This window comes from Anser anser, assembly GCF_964211835.1.
Source record: "Anser anser genome assembly, chromosome: 3".
Taxonomy (NCBI): Eukaryota; Metazoa; Chordata; class Aves; order Anseriformes; family Anatidae; genus Anser; species Anser anser.
Window position 1 is genome coordinate 107,333,900 of NC_139722.1, and position 15,764 is coordinate 107,349,663.

At 36.7% G+C, this 15,764-nt stretch overlaps 1 protein-coding gene across 1 annotated transcript in view; it reads right to left on the reverse strand.

The window, feature by feature from the left end:
* LOC310896039 (uncharacterized protein) overlaps positions 1-15,764 on the reverse strand; it is a 680,208-nt gene that overhangs the window by 11,967 nt on the left and 652,477 nt on the right. Inside the window, exon 8 of the transcript XR_014581128.1 lies at positions 1,599-1,724. The gene's annotated coding sequence lies outside the window, so the exon portion shown is untranslated. The remainder of the gene's footprint in view (positions 1-1,598; positions 1,725-15,764) is intronic.

Below are 15,764 nucleotides of genomic sequence, written 5' to 3' on the forward strand. Positions count from 1 at the left end.
TTGGAGCACAGAAATGTGGATATCTACTGTAGGAATATATGTACTATACAGGAATGTTACTGGATGTCCAGGGGGAAACTATATTGAATTTCTCAGTTTCCTTTCTAATAAAGAATAAGCTTGCCTCCATGGAGAATATGCCTTCTATTACCATCAACTAGTGAAAACTATTTGCATGGTCCCTGACTTTCTTGACTTACATGTAATATCCCTTATGAATTTGTAAATACTTTGGGGAAAAAATAAATAAACCTGAGAATGGAGTATTGCCTTAGTCATGAGGGATTCTTAGAGGATTTGTGCTCTAACCTTTCCAGGGATTGAGGCATGGCTTACTGACCTCAGAGGATCCTGTGGACTCAGAAGCTGAATCTTTGCCTTTGTCAATAGTCAACAGCATCTCTTTGAATCCACTGCTGATTGAGACTTTCCTATTCACTGTAAGGATGAAGAAGGGACCTCTTGATACCCTAGTCCTTCAGCCTCTGTAGTATCAAGATGGCTAGGAACAAATGTTCCAAGGCATCAAATCATCATTGGTAGCTCTGTTCCGCACAGCAGGGTGTCTACTGTAACCATTGCTTGCCTTTTCACCCAACAGAGGGAAACTTGGTTTAGACATAGCTTGCTTGAATTCATCCCCAGATGGTTCTTGTTCATTCTCACTGGGCATTGTATCTATTCTGAAGTAACAGATCTGCAGATGGAGCAGGAATTTTCCTCCTGTTGCCAGAAGTCACAAGCTTGCAGCCTCCCTAACCTGACCATGGCCTCAAGCTGAGCCACCATATTTGCCTGGGCTGCTACATTTGGTAGATCTTCCATATGGGTCCTGTTGGTCTCCCATCATTCTCTCTGATGGTGCACATCCTGCTCACTTCTTCCTGCAGGACCTTCACGTGGTACTCTGTTCAAAGTGATGGGTCATATTTCCCATAGAAGGGCTCCTTACTGCTGCCCCAGTGACAGGAGGAGCCCCAGTCATTCTCTGCAGCCCTATAACTGGGCAGTGTCATACGTCTTCTCACACTGCTAGCTGGGTCAAGGTTCCCACTGTACCAAGGACATCAGAGCATGTGCTCTGTGATGTGATGAGGCTGCACAATTCCCAAACAGCCCTGCATAATTCAGACACAGCCATTGTGCTCCTCTGGTCCCCTACTGCAGTAACTGCTACAACCCTGCCTGCCTCCTGTAACTGGGATGCAAGCAAGGAGGGAGATGCATATTTGATCATGATCTATGTCTCCCACTGACCACAGTGTGTGTCCTCAGCACTTCTACAAAGAAGTCCTCCAGATCGTGCACTCTGGGCACAAAGAGCTTGGGCAAAGAGTGACTTGGCCTGAATACAATAAATGACAATTCACAGGTTATCTCCTGCTCTCAGAAACAGTACATTTTGGTACATATTAATCAAGAGCATTGTTTAAAAATTCACACTGCAAATTTAATTTTCACTTAGAATAAGCCACTAGTCTTTTCATATTAAACAAAATAACAATATATGTGCCTTTCTTGTTCAGACAGCAAAGATTTTCCTGTAAGATGGAACAAAATTCTATTATAGAAAGACAAATATTAAATAGTCTGATTACCTTGGATATCCACAGAGCAGCTGTGATTAGTCAGGAATTGTGATTAACTGATGTGAACCAATGTGAAGGTATCACATTTTGGTAAAATAACATGGTGTAGAAATTCAAATTCCTGAGAAGCAAACCCTGTAAAGACAAAGCAATTTTTACATGTTGATATGAACCCTTGCAGACTACAGCAAACTGATTGTCACAACCATAAACAATGGCTTGTTTATGCTAAATATCGAACAATCTTATTTAATGCTGGCCCTCTTCCACCCTTATCCTTGGTCTGTTACTGCCATGGTGTGCTTATATTTAATTCTGTAATATCTGTGTTTCTTCAAAGGGCCTTCTTCAATAGCCTCAACTTCCAGTACCATCACCTCTGTATGCCACAGGATTTAAGCCTGATGCAGAATTTACAAGCCACACAATAGTCCTGCTCACTCATGACACAATTTTCTTGGATAATACATGTCTGTACACAGTATGAATTATCCATCAAAATATAGTATGAAATCCTGATCCTGTTAAGCTTTATGGGACAAAGTTTTGTCAATAATTGTCAGTAAACTTTCATATAAGACGTCCAGTGCCAGAAGCTGCTGCAAATTCTACTGTAGATGGAGAAGGCTAGAGTTTATCTTGTCTTTCAGTTCTTCGGTGTTCTGAATCCAAAGGTAAAATCTGAAAAGGGAACGTGCTATTCATTGACAGATAAGCTGTTATAAAAGATGAAACTGATTATCCTATCAAACTTATTATTCTGTCATTTAACTGTGATGTCCCCATAATTTAGACACCTCTTGCATAGGAAGAACCCATTTATAAGTTAAGGATGAAACTAAACTTTCTTTTCAATTCACTGATGACATTTTCAATTTCTAAAGGTCTTCTTCATTGTTCAAATATAGTATTACTGATTCTAAAGAAATATAACAAGGTAAGGCAAACCAGCTGAGGTGGAGCATGAAATTGCATTTCTCAAACATCATTAAGATTGGGTTAATTTTGTACCACTGGCCATTCTTGACTTTAGCCACAAGAGTGGATTCATTTGCAGATTCTTGGTCAGTAAGTTGAATTCGGTCATGATGAATTTAATCACTACTCTGCATTACTGTGAAAGTTTGTTATTAGTCAAAGGTGATGGGAGCAGCAAGAATAAATAGCTTATTACTAATTTCTGTCAGTTATAGATAAGCTCTGTGCTTTTCTACTTTTTCACCCACATGAACATGAATTCCATTCGGCAATCATGCCCCTACTTCAACATGACAATTATACTTTGTCTGCCTTTCTCACAACTATGCCTTTATTTGCAGCCAACACCACAGATGCATCTATTTTACAGACAAGTAGGAAGGTCTTTGCCACAACAAGGTCATAATCCTATTCTCCTGTTACAATTTACACTTTTTTTCAAACTTCTCTAATAACCTGTAAGATTTCTACATTTCCCTTGCTTATATATATATATACATAAGCACATTCACATATGTGTATATAAGTGTATATATACTTATTCATTTAAAACTTATTCCATTATGTAAATTACACGTTACAAAAAAAATTTTGCAGATTCTTTATTTTGTCTACAATATTTCAGTGAAAGGACATCTGGATTTTCATGAGGTATGCTAACCCTGATTACCTTTCAAGAACATGTTTATGTTGATAAAGGCAGAAGTGAATCACTGGGGCGTTTTCCAAGATAAGTTTTTGCTTCACTTGGAAAATTTAAATCAATGTCCTCTTGTTCAACCACTAGTTGGTTGAGAGAGTGACCAGTTTGCATTATCAAGCCTGCAATTTACAGAAGGTCAGACAAGCTCCTTACAGTCATTCTTCCTGGTCTGAAAACATCCACATCTAATTGAACAAGAGGAATAGACATTGTAATATAACATGGGGAAATAGATATTCTTTCCATGATTATGTTAGATTTATAAGTGGTGAGAAGAGCTGCTAGAATTCCTTTCTGGCTTTTTGGGAAGATCAGAAAAGACAGCTGAAAATATTTCCCAACAGGATGAACATTTTGGAAGAAAAGTGATTTTTTTTTTAATTTTTCTTTTTTAATCTTCTTAGCTAAACAAATCATCAGCAAGTAAAGAACAATCGATATTATTTTCCTAGTAAGTGTGTAGCAGTATAAATCTTTGAACTCCAGACCTCTTGTAATAGAGAGTTAAGACAGATACTTGCAGTGCTCTATTTTAATTTGCTGTGGATCAATATAAGTGAACACTGAATATTTCTATTCATTTCATCTTAATTAAGAAGGAAAGAGGGACTTAGACACTTTGCTTGTAAGCCAGATAAAACTAAATTCAAAACTGTTTTCGGCTCTGACAAATTTTGGCAAATTTTCTCAATTTCTAATTTTGAATAAGATTAGGTCCAGAAGCACAAGCATAATACAAGATAAACAGCTTTCTTACTCAACTTATTCCTCTGAATCTGTAGAATACTATAATTTTAAATGGAATTCTAAGAACATATCATCATTCCATTTTTCCCCATTCTTTTTAAAGAGGTCTGTGAAAAGCAGTTAACTTCTGTTTCATATGTTAATATACTATTAGATTGCTTTATAGCTTTCTGATGTACAGAAACTTTGACGTTGGCTTCTCTATTTTATTTCAAGTATTCTTTTTGCTTGTAAGCTTGAAAAAGGATCTTTCACTTAAATAAGTTGATTGCAAGTAGTTTCAGTAATTGAATCCCCAGATATTTGTCTTTAGTCTGGGAGGTTTCATTTAATTTTTAATGGATTTTGAATGCTGAAGCAGTTTCATTTAAAACTGTTGCCATAAAACATGTTAGAATTTTCTCTTTTTGTTAGAGGATTTTTTCCCAAAAAAACTTTTTAAAAGCTGAGATTTAAGATGATATTATTACACTAAGAAATACTGTAGAACATATTCTGAGAAAGAAAAAAAAATCTGCAAGATAGAACTGTTAAGACTGTCATACTGTCAATCTGTTGCAAAGTGTTCACCATTGCTATTTTTATTTTATTTTATTTTATTACATTTAAATAATATTACTAATAACTGGAGTGTATTTTCAGTTGGATGAACAATCTTCTGTGACCAAAATTTGTAGGTCCTGTAAATTAAAGACTTATCTACAGCAAAGTTAAGAAATCCATAGCTTTATATCTGCACAGAAGTACTGTCAACAGAATGGATTATCTAAACCCACTACCTGTTAAAGAATATTAACATACTTCTGTCCCTTGCTTTTTTAAAATTTTATTCTCTTTAAAATTGGTTTCATTTCATGTCCTGGTGCACAGGGTCAGCTGGATGTATACATAATCCTTCTGTGCTATGCATCATGGTCTAAGGGGTGAGCAGCCTGCACAGGGGAGACATGGTAACAGGGATCTCTCTCACACACACACACACCACCTTGCAAGACTAGGCACAAACTCGGACCAAGGATGGGTGGGCCCCCATAAGGCAGCATTTAGAAGCCAAAAGGTGCTAGTTAGGACTCCCTGCACAGGGCTATGATCCATTTTCTATGGAAGGAAGAAATTCAATGACTGATGTTTATCAAGATGTGTACATTGTAAATGTATATACACACAAAGTACTATTTGAATGCATTTTCTGGGTGCAGTCAGCAGCAATGTAGTTGGTGGTCCTAAGCAAAACGGGGTACTGTTACTTCATAAGCTATTGTTTGTCAGCTAAGCTATAGTAACAAAAGGCCTGTTCTGATCACCCTGAGATGCAAACTAATTTGGCTAGATAAATATATTTTGACAATAAAAGATTTAAAGCTAAGACCAGCCTTCCATGACTGTCTCATGTAATTAATCATTCACACAGATCTTTTTGTTGACACATTTTGACAAAATTTACAAGTAATCTGTAGATACGGGACCATTTTTCATTTTTGTATCTGGCTAGATCTGGTTAAGATCAAGGTAGGTAAATATCCAAACCACCTCTGGTAACATAAAAACTGAAGTTTAGTTCCCTTGAAATTATTCACAGACTTGTTTTCTAAATGAAAAGTAAGAGGGATGTCAGCAGGTTCATTACTTACTCATATAATCTGGTCCTTTAAAAATATCTCCTGTTTCATCATTGCTTGAGTGAAATGAATTATTCTCTTTATACATTTCTCAAATTCTCAGATATCAGTATAAGATCAGAATAAAATAATTTTCAAGGAATAATTGATAACGCACTCTTATACAAAGCTGAAAAATGACCAAATAATCATTTACACATGTGTAGAGTAGGGTGATGTTTGGACCAGATGATCTTGAAGGTCTTTTCCAACCCTTATGATTCTACGATCTTATGATTGTCAGGGAAGTATTTTATTTTTATTTTTAATTTTACTTTTTTATTTTTATTTTATTTTTTACTTTCATTTCATTTTTTTTTTACTTTATTTTATTTTATATTTTTATTTAAGTCTGTCTGAGAGGACTCTCAACTCTTCCTATGTTCATTTCCTCTAGAGTCAATTTAGATGAATGTTCAGTGTTAACACATCTAACTTCACACAGAATATGTTCATAAATTCCTGTATTCTGTTCATCTTTTATCTTATGTTAGGCTTTTGAGCCATGGGTTAAATAGTTGAACAGGTGGAAAACCTGTTTTAACTACAGACAGCATCCAGCAGAACATGAGCTGGCAGTGTATCCAGGTGACCAAAAGACTAAAAGCATCCTGGCTTGTATCAAAAATAGCATGGCCAGCAAGACTAGGGAAATGATTTTCCTCTTGAACTCAGCATTGGTGAGACCACACCTGGAATATTGTGTTCAGTTTTGGGCCCCTCACTACAAGAATGATATTGAGTTGCTCAAGCACGTGCAGAAAATGTGATAGAAAACCAGGCATATAAGGAGCAACTTAGAGAAGTGGGGTTATTTAGGCTGGAGAAGAGGAGGCTGAAGGCAGATATTGCTTCCTACAACTACCTGAAAGGACATTACAGAAAGGAAGGTGTAGTGTTTTTTTTTTTTTTTTTTTTTTTTCCCTCAGGTGACAAGTGAGGAAGCAAGGAAGAGTCTCAAGTTGCACCAGGAGAGGCTTAGATTGGATCTTAGGGAGGACGTCTGCATGGAGAGGGTGGCCAATCTAATCTTTGGGACAGGCTGCCCAGGAAGTGGTGGAATCTCCATCCCTGGAGGTATTCAAGAGAGGTGGATGTGGCACTAAGGAACATGATGGGACTTGGTAGGTCCGGCTGATGGCTGGACTTGATGATCTTGAAGGTCTTTTCCAATCTAAATGATTCTATGATATTACGATTCTAATATGTATGTCATATGTTTGATAATAAGTAATAATACTTATTATACATGTAATATACATGTACTTATTATACATCATTATACATATGACATACTAATAAGTATTTACATATGACATGCTAATAAGTATATCATATGTTTGATTTTCCTCCACTCATTTAAAAATGCTTATCTCTGTTGTTAACTTTTGGCAGAGGCTGGACAGAAGCTGATATTAATATTAATGTTTGCTCCTATGGCGGGTTTCTGACCTCTCAGAACACAAAAATTGTGTTCAGTATTTGAAGTATGGGATTATTTTAGGCTATTGTGTGTTTACTGCAAGTTAAATTTCATAACACTACTTCTATTTCCCTCTGAAATGTTTCACAATCCTCCATAGTTCTGCTGCTGTAGTACTTTACAGTATTACTGACTCTGTCCTGTTTCTGTCTTCTGCCTTTCCCTCATCAAATGTCTTTTTTTTTTTTTTTTAATTAGAATTCTATTTTGTATCTAATGCATATTTGGACCGGTATTTTACACACTGAGGCATAGTCACATGGCTTTTTTGATGAGCAGTCCTGTCTCACACAGATGTATTTTTCAGAAGAACTTGACAAGTTGATTAGGGCTTGACTACTGTTTCTCCAGAAGGCTTTTGACAATATACGTCACCAAATCCTCTTAAGGAGGTTAAGATAGTATAAAAAGGAAGATATTTGCATGGGTACATAATCTGGTAAAAGACTGGAAACAGAAGGTAAGAATAAATGGTCAGAAAACGGTCAGAAGGCTGTGCGTCACTTTAATAAGCAACTCTGGAAGAAGTATCAATGAGAGGGGAGACAACAATGTTTAGAAATAATATTAAGATATGCAGGATATATCAACTCTCAAGACTTGCAGAAAGTGCTTACAAAACTGAGTAACTTTTTAATTCTATGTTGCACCCATATGGTGTGCATGTAGTTTTATTTGCCTCATTTCAAAAAGATAAAACTGGAAAAGCTTCAGAGAAGAACAGCAAAGATCACAAGTATGGAGTATCTTCCATAGGAAGAAAGACTGGGTGGACTAGGTCTCTCCAGCCTGCAAAAGATCCAAAATGTGTCAGAGGCCTGTAAAACTATAAGTAGACCAAGAAGATTTTTGTTCATTGTCTTTTCCATTGCAAGGACTAGGGATCAACAAATTAAGCTAACAGGAAACAAGCTTGTGCTGAACAAAATATGGTGAATCTTCAAACAATATGTGGTTAAACTGGTGAAAATCTTTGCTGTAGAATGCTCTGAATGTTAACGACATACATGACCTCATGGGGACACTGTATAAAATCATGGACAAGAAATCCAGTTGAACTATTAAATACAATGGTTTATTTAAATCTCTCTGGAGAAGTCCATAAGCTGTAAACTCTTGGTAAGAGGGCATATCAGGAGGTATCACTGGAGGCTTGCATCCCTAGGCACCTGCTGTTCACCACCACTGGCAAGGGGACACAGGATTAGACACAGCGTAGCCACATCTTATGTCTACTCCATTCAGCAGTGGAGTTGTCATGTTTGTTGCTGTCCTTCCCCTAGATAATTGGAACAGCTTAGTTGGCAGCGATAACTTCATGTGAGTAAGCACGGCAGAAATGTGCCATGAATATGCTTTGGTTTTCACCTCTAGTAATAAGCAAGTTCAGATTTTGAAGGGTTCAAAACCTGAAATTTTGGAGAAAAAAGAAATTAAATTAAGAACTACTATTTTAGCCAAGTCATATAAATTTCAATATCATATGCATGACTGAAATTTTACAATATCCAGAAAGGACTGTCAGTTACTGTTCTTTACTTTGTGTAGTTACCTTACAGAAACAAATTGTTGGGACACAACTTGTAAGTATGCTGGGTTTTTTGTTTTGTTTTGTTTTGGTTTGTTTGTTTGTTTTTGTTTTGCCCTTTTTTTTTTTTTTTTTTTTCTCCTGGGAATATGCTTTAATCTCTCAAATGTATACATTGGGATTTTTGTAATGTTACATTTTTAACAAGTCTGTGGAAGTCTGAAGCAGTCTCATACTTGTATGCTTTCCTTACTGTAGAAAGATAAGCTGACAAATATGCATAAAAATCTTTAAAAGTACCAGGAAAATACAAAGTATTCTGATTAGAAATGTCAGTAAAAGAGACAGAATATTATGAGTACTCCTATGGCTCACAGGAAAAATGGAATAAAATGTTGTTTGCTTCTTTATTTTCAATAGCTCAAGTGTCTGGAGTTCCGTTTTGAAAATGGTATCTCTCGAGTCTCATATTTTCTATCAATCACTCACACTAATTTCTAAGTACAGCACACATCCAGTCATAGTAACTAAACCTGGGAACTATAACCCTCACATTTAAAAACAAACAAACAACAACAACAACAAAAATATAAGCAACTGATGAGGGCCATTCAATGACAATGCCAAACATACCAATGGACTGATCTCCTAACCTCAGTAACTGCGCACATCCTTTTGAGTATTCATGCCAATTTAATGCATGCATAATTCTTGCTCCTTACTATAAATACAGAACTAGATTTATATTAATCCCAGTAAAGTACAGTTCATTGCCAAACTAGTGCCTAATTCTTGCTTCAGAGTGTATTGTATTGGCAAAATTGTGAGCTCAATGAGCTAGTAGAATCTGTTTTGAAATATGGCCTTGATTTTGTGATCAACTACCTAGCACCATAATCTTCCAGAATTAAATTCAGTCTATATTTGTCTACCTGTCTGTAATAAGAAGATAATAATTTACTTCACAGGAGGGGTATAAGGATGGGACCAATCTTGTCAGTTCCTATATCTGTACCTTGCTCTATAGTCAGAAAAGTTCAATACCTGGAGGAATGCATGGCTGAGCTCAGTGTTAGCAAAAGGTTTTGGAGATGAAAACACGAAGTTCTATTTTTAAAAGATACATTATTCAGCCTTCAACTGTGAAATCCCTGCTGCTATGTAAAGAAAACGTTAATTTTCTTTTAAAAGAACAGTGTGTGGGTTAAACATTTCTGATGGCAAGACTATGCACAGCATGTGGGTTTTAAGTACAGACATAAAAACTATCTTAGAATACCGTTTCACACATAGTGAGAAAATTTGTACTATTTGGTTGATCTAAATACTTATGATGAACTTTGAAGTTCACATCTACAAATGCACCTTGACAGCCTACTGCAACCAGTGGGCATAGAGCACCAAAATACCTTATAGGATCTGAACTTTTATGTGCTGTTTTTGGTGCTCAGCCAGGATTTAGATTTATATGGCTTCATTTCCAAAGGCATAATCTTTATTTTGCTTGTATGTGGTATATCACACTAGCAGTTCTTATATCTAGGATTTGAACCAAAGATTTATTCTCCCAGAAGTAAACACTGTGCAACTGCTTTCTATTTTTTGAAAGCAGAGTATAGAAGTGCATAGGCATCTACCTGTAGGAAAATCCTTTGTGCAAAGCAAATTCTAGGCAGCATTCAGCAACATTCAGACTCCTGCTTCAGCTAGATTTTAAAATTCAAACTTCTGTTCCCTGTTTTGCTGTTGGCAAATAATACAGTTCTGTGATTATATTTCTATTTTTCAGGTACGTTTACCAGAGCTGTACAGGGAACCCCAGCACTTGGTGTAGTCCTGTGGACTTTGCTTTAGCAGAAGGGTCAGGAATGTCACTTATATACAAAACTGATATTGAGGCTTTTAATTTTCTTTTGATAATGTTCCAATAAATAAATAAATCTATTTAATTTTCACACTGAAGATCCCTGAATTTCCAAGAGACTCTCATATTGCATTATCAGTAAATCTTTTTTCATTAAACAGTGGTCTTCTTTCTGGGCAGGCTGTTTTCTTTTCCTCCCCCACTAATTCAATGAACATCTACTCACATCAGCCTTCACCCTGTATTTATTCTCAACATACAAGAGAATCCCACAGTATCAATTCCAATTCTGTCATTGTTTTTTCCTTACTGACATGAGATATAGTGAACCGTGAGTCACAGGAGAGTCCACATTGTGGCTAAGGGACAAGAAAAGCAACTGTTGCTAATTTGCATCTGTTATCAGGCTGATTAACTGTAGTCACAATGATATCACTGACCTCAGAGACACGAAAAAATAGTAATGTAAGAGCACATTTACATTTCATGAATACAGTAATGTAAAAACTTTGGGCATGAATACACTGCAAACAACCATTGGCCTTTTTCAGTAGAGAAAAATCATGTATTGTGCTACCATGGCTACATTGCTGTCTTCACCAGGACAGGCCATTTCAAACTGCTTCTCCAGCTAACCTGGCCCTTGGCCATCTCATGACTTTTCTCAGCCTATAAAGGGCTAGTTTTTTTTTGTGCGTGGTTTTGTTGTTGTTTATTTTGTTTTGTTTTGTTTTGTTTTTGTGTGTGCGTGTTTTTGTTTTGTGCTTTTAAATATATATATACATGTTAGTTATTTTTCAAGAATACAGACATATAAAAGGTAAATGCAATTTAATTTTAGACTGTTTCATTTTGTCCTCCCAGTGTTTTTTTCTGTATATTCATTTTATACTTAAACTAGAAGTGACCTGTCACTTTTAATGCTAAAAAGGTTCGAAAAATAGATGAGATAGAGACATTCTTTCTTCTCTCTGCTACTGTCTTGCTCCCATTTAGGTGCAAAAGGACCGCTGGTGCTAAGTACTAAAGTCCTGTCTATGGTTGTATTAATGACTATGTGATCTCTCCTTTTCTGGTCAAATATTGTACTTCTCTGTCTCAGGCTTTGATTATTGTGCTAGAATTTCCCCTTAGGTGTCACTCATCTGACAGGATGTATTCAAATTACATTTCACTTTCTTTTGAATGAAAAAGTCTTGATTCAATTAAAATATTCCTATAGCAATCTCTGGAAAAGTAATTTTGTCCCTAAAGTTTAGATGTCATCTCACCTCTGGGGGTTGTATATAGCAGTTTAGATAGTATGCATTGTTTTCAGCAATAAATGTGTATCAAACACAATCCCTACATCAACTGCTAGTTTGATTTCTAAGCACTGTCAGTACATATCATATGAATATATATATCAGCATTTAAAATTGTCTGAAAAGCTGGTATAGCTAATCTCTTTATATAAAAGGGGAAAAAAAAGAAAATTTAAATATCAAGAAAGGTTTCTTGAGAGCTGTCAGGTAGTCATCATACTCACTGGGAAGCTGGTGCACAGTCTTTCTTCTGCTAAATTCACTCCCTTCAAATTTATCTTATCTGTATAGCTCAGTGTGGAAGCATACATACCACCTGGAACTGGTTTGGCTGTCATTAGCAACTCCATCACATTCAACAGCAGTGATCTCTAGACTTCACTGGGATTTTGATCTAGTCTGTAATGAAGCAGGTGTGCCTGTGGGTCAAACTGAACCTGCCTTTTTACCGGAGTACATATGAGAGGCTGAGCAGTGGTGTTTTTTTCCATCTGCATCATGTGCAGAGATCAGCTCCCCATTCAAGGACTACAGCCTTATCTCAGCACATGGATGCAGTAGGCAGGGCCACAGTCATGAGCCTGCAAACAACAACAAGCGATACTCAGTGCCATAGTGACAATATGGTTTCAGTTCTTCAGCCTGCCAACAGTGCAGTGGCTCCAAAAACTCACTTCCTTGTGGTTGGCAGATCTGCCGAAATGTGAAAACATTGTCACCATTTAAATTGGTATGACCTATCTAGTGTTACATTAGTATAACCCAGGACTTTTTACTATCCATTCTTTAACCATCATCTCTACCAATGTGCATCAGTGGCTGGCAATGCATTGGCTGGTTAGTTTTTAAATTCTGGCCATGCAGCTGTTCACCTCACTGATTCATATGATCCTGTATGGCCTGACCCATTGCCTCAGAAACCTCTGGCTCAGCTGCCCGTAAATGCAACTGTTGACTGAGTCTGAGCTATGCTTCTCTCTTAGGTAGCACCCACAAGTATAACAAATGAGCGTGCTACAGCTTTGCTGAAAACATTAAAATGAGTATTAAAAAGTATTGACATAATTAGAACCCAGTGGGGTTTCACTCTTTACCAACTCCTGTGAATAGCAGATACCTTTAATTCGTGTTTCTGGTTCCTAACCAATTCCTTATCCATCTTAATCATGTATTACCTCACCCATATTTAGAGAACTTTTACAATAATCTATCAAGGGAACCTTTCTCAAATAGCTTTCTACAAATCCAGACATATTACATCTATTAACTTAATAACTGCTCCACATTGTAAAAGCAACCACTTCCTTTTTCTGTAACAGTGAGGGAAAAAAAATGCTTTGAGTCACTACATTGGCTTCACCCTGTTAAGATTATATGATGTGACTGCTTCAAAGAATATTTTTTAATAAAAACTACTGATTTGCACTTTCAAAAAAACTTTGCTTTGATGGCTGGTGTCCTAACTTCCTACAAGGCACACTCCTATTGAAACTAGAAGTCCATCACATTAAAAATAGCTTCTTAACACCAAATGGAGAAAACACTGAGGAAAAATACCACTATCTCTCCACCTTATTATGTGTTCCAAAGACATTGAGGGAGATAATAGATCACTTTTATCTTTTTTTCCTCAAAGTATACCCGTAGAAGAAAAAGGTCTGGCATTTTCATAGAATCATAGAAACATAGAATGGCTAGTGTTGGAAGGGATCTTAAAGATCATCTGACTCCAACCCCTCTGTAATGGACACCTCCCACTAGACCAGGTTACTCAAAGCCCCATCCAGCCTAGACTTAAACACTTCCAGGGACGGGGCACCCACAGTTTCTCTGGGCAACCTGTTCCAGTGCCGCACCACCCTCATAGTGAAGAATTTCTTCCTTATATCTAATCTAAATCTACCCTCTTTTAGTTTAAAGACATTACTCCTTGTCCTATTACTACACCTCCTGACAAAGAGTCCCTCCCCAGTGTTCCTGTAGGGCCCTCTTAGGTACTGGAAGGCTGCTATAAGGTCTCCCCAGAACCTTCTCTTCAGGCTGAACAATCCCAATTCCATCATGTTATCTTCATAGGAGAGGTGCTCCAACTCTCTGATCATCTTTGTGGCCCTCCTCTGGGCTTGCTCTAACATATTTCCATGTCCTTGTTACGCTGGGACCCCAGAACTGAACACAGGATTCCAGGTCAGGTCTCACAAGAGTGGAGTATACGGAGAGAATCACCTCCCTCAGTCTGCTGGTCATGCTTCTTTTGATGCAGTTCAGTATAGAGCTGGCATTCTGGGATGCAAGTATGCTTTGCTGGCTTGTGTTGAGCTTTTCATCCACCAGTAACCCCCAATTCCTTCACCTCAGAGCTGCTTTTGATCCATTCTCCTCCACCCAGACAGTGTTTGTACTTGGAACTGCCACAATCAAGGTGCAGGACCTTGCACTTGGTCTTGTTGAACTTCATGAGGCTTATATAGACGAACCTCTCAAACCTGTCTAGGTCGCTCTGGATGGCATCCTTTTCCTCCAATGTGTTGATCGCACCACACAGCTGGGTGTCATCAACAAAATTCCTGAGGGTGCAGTCGATCCCACTGTCCATGTCACCAACAAAGATGTTAAATAGTGCCAGTCCCAATACCAACCCCTGAGGAATGCCACTCTTTTTTACAAACAAGGGTATTCCAAACCCCTGAAGCTGCAGAGGGAAGTTTTAATATGTTATCTTTATGTTTTCAAAACTGTGAATCCAAATACATGCAACTCTAAATTCATTATATTTTTTAAAACCCAGGACTGTGGAAATTGGACTCATATTTAATCAGCTGAGTCATTTTGTCAAACAGAAACAATACGTGAGGTGGTTTGTTTCAAGAGGACATGAAGAATTTGTGTTACTTAAATATTTGGTTGGTGTTGACTAAAGGTATAGCATCTTGAATTTTTATGTAAAAAAATTATTTTGTGACTGTCATTAGCAGATTTAGCCACTGAGAAATGAAAATAACACTAGGTTTGTAAGACTGTTAGGAAGGATTGATATAGATCACATGTTGAAAAATATCTTAATTCTTGTTCTCTATTTAAAGTAACAAGATTCAAGGACAGAGAAACTCCTTTCATCTTGAAAGGTCCACCATATACTTTCTGTATCACATACTTGGAATTGTTGGCTTCTGCTAATCCAGGTTTTAAGGGAGAGTTTTTGCCCTGAAGAAGTTGGTACAGTGATTCAGTTTTCAAAGAGATCAGAGCAAACTCTGTTTTCTTCTTTGGTTAACTTTGCATAAAATGTTAAGATGTGTCAGTCTAATTCCTGATAAATGAAAGCAGCTAATGTTTGAAAATGTACTGTGGAAATAGCTGGCTGACTGCTCACATGCAGGGTGATAATCAGCTATCAAGCTTGAAGGCATTTTAATTACGCCAATGTTTTAATTTTGACTGTTAAACGAAAATGAAGATTTAATTTTTAATGGGGAATACAGAACTTCCTAATGGTTTGGCTAGGACTTTCTCTTATATCTCAAAAATTCATACAATCAGATTAAGCTATGAAAAATGAGATATTGGACCATATTTGTCTTTGATGTAGTAAATCCACGTAAAGTTAGTGAAAACAAGACATAACTTTGACCCAACAGCTATATTTAATACAATTAAATTTAGGTTTAGAGTCATGGTCTTTCCTGTTCACCATTATTTTTATTTTGACAAAAAAAAAAAATCAGGCTTCATAGTCCTAAAAAAATTACTGTTAGAATAAACAACTATCTGAACTTTTTTATTATTTATAATGAATGAAATTTCATAAACTGTTTTTAGTTGTTTATGATAATGTATAATTTTTAAATGAATATTGATGTGTTTTATTAGGAACATTTATCCTACAGAAGATTTCACCCACTATTTCATG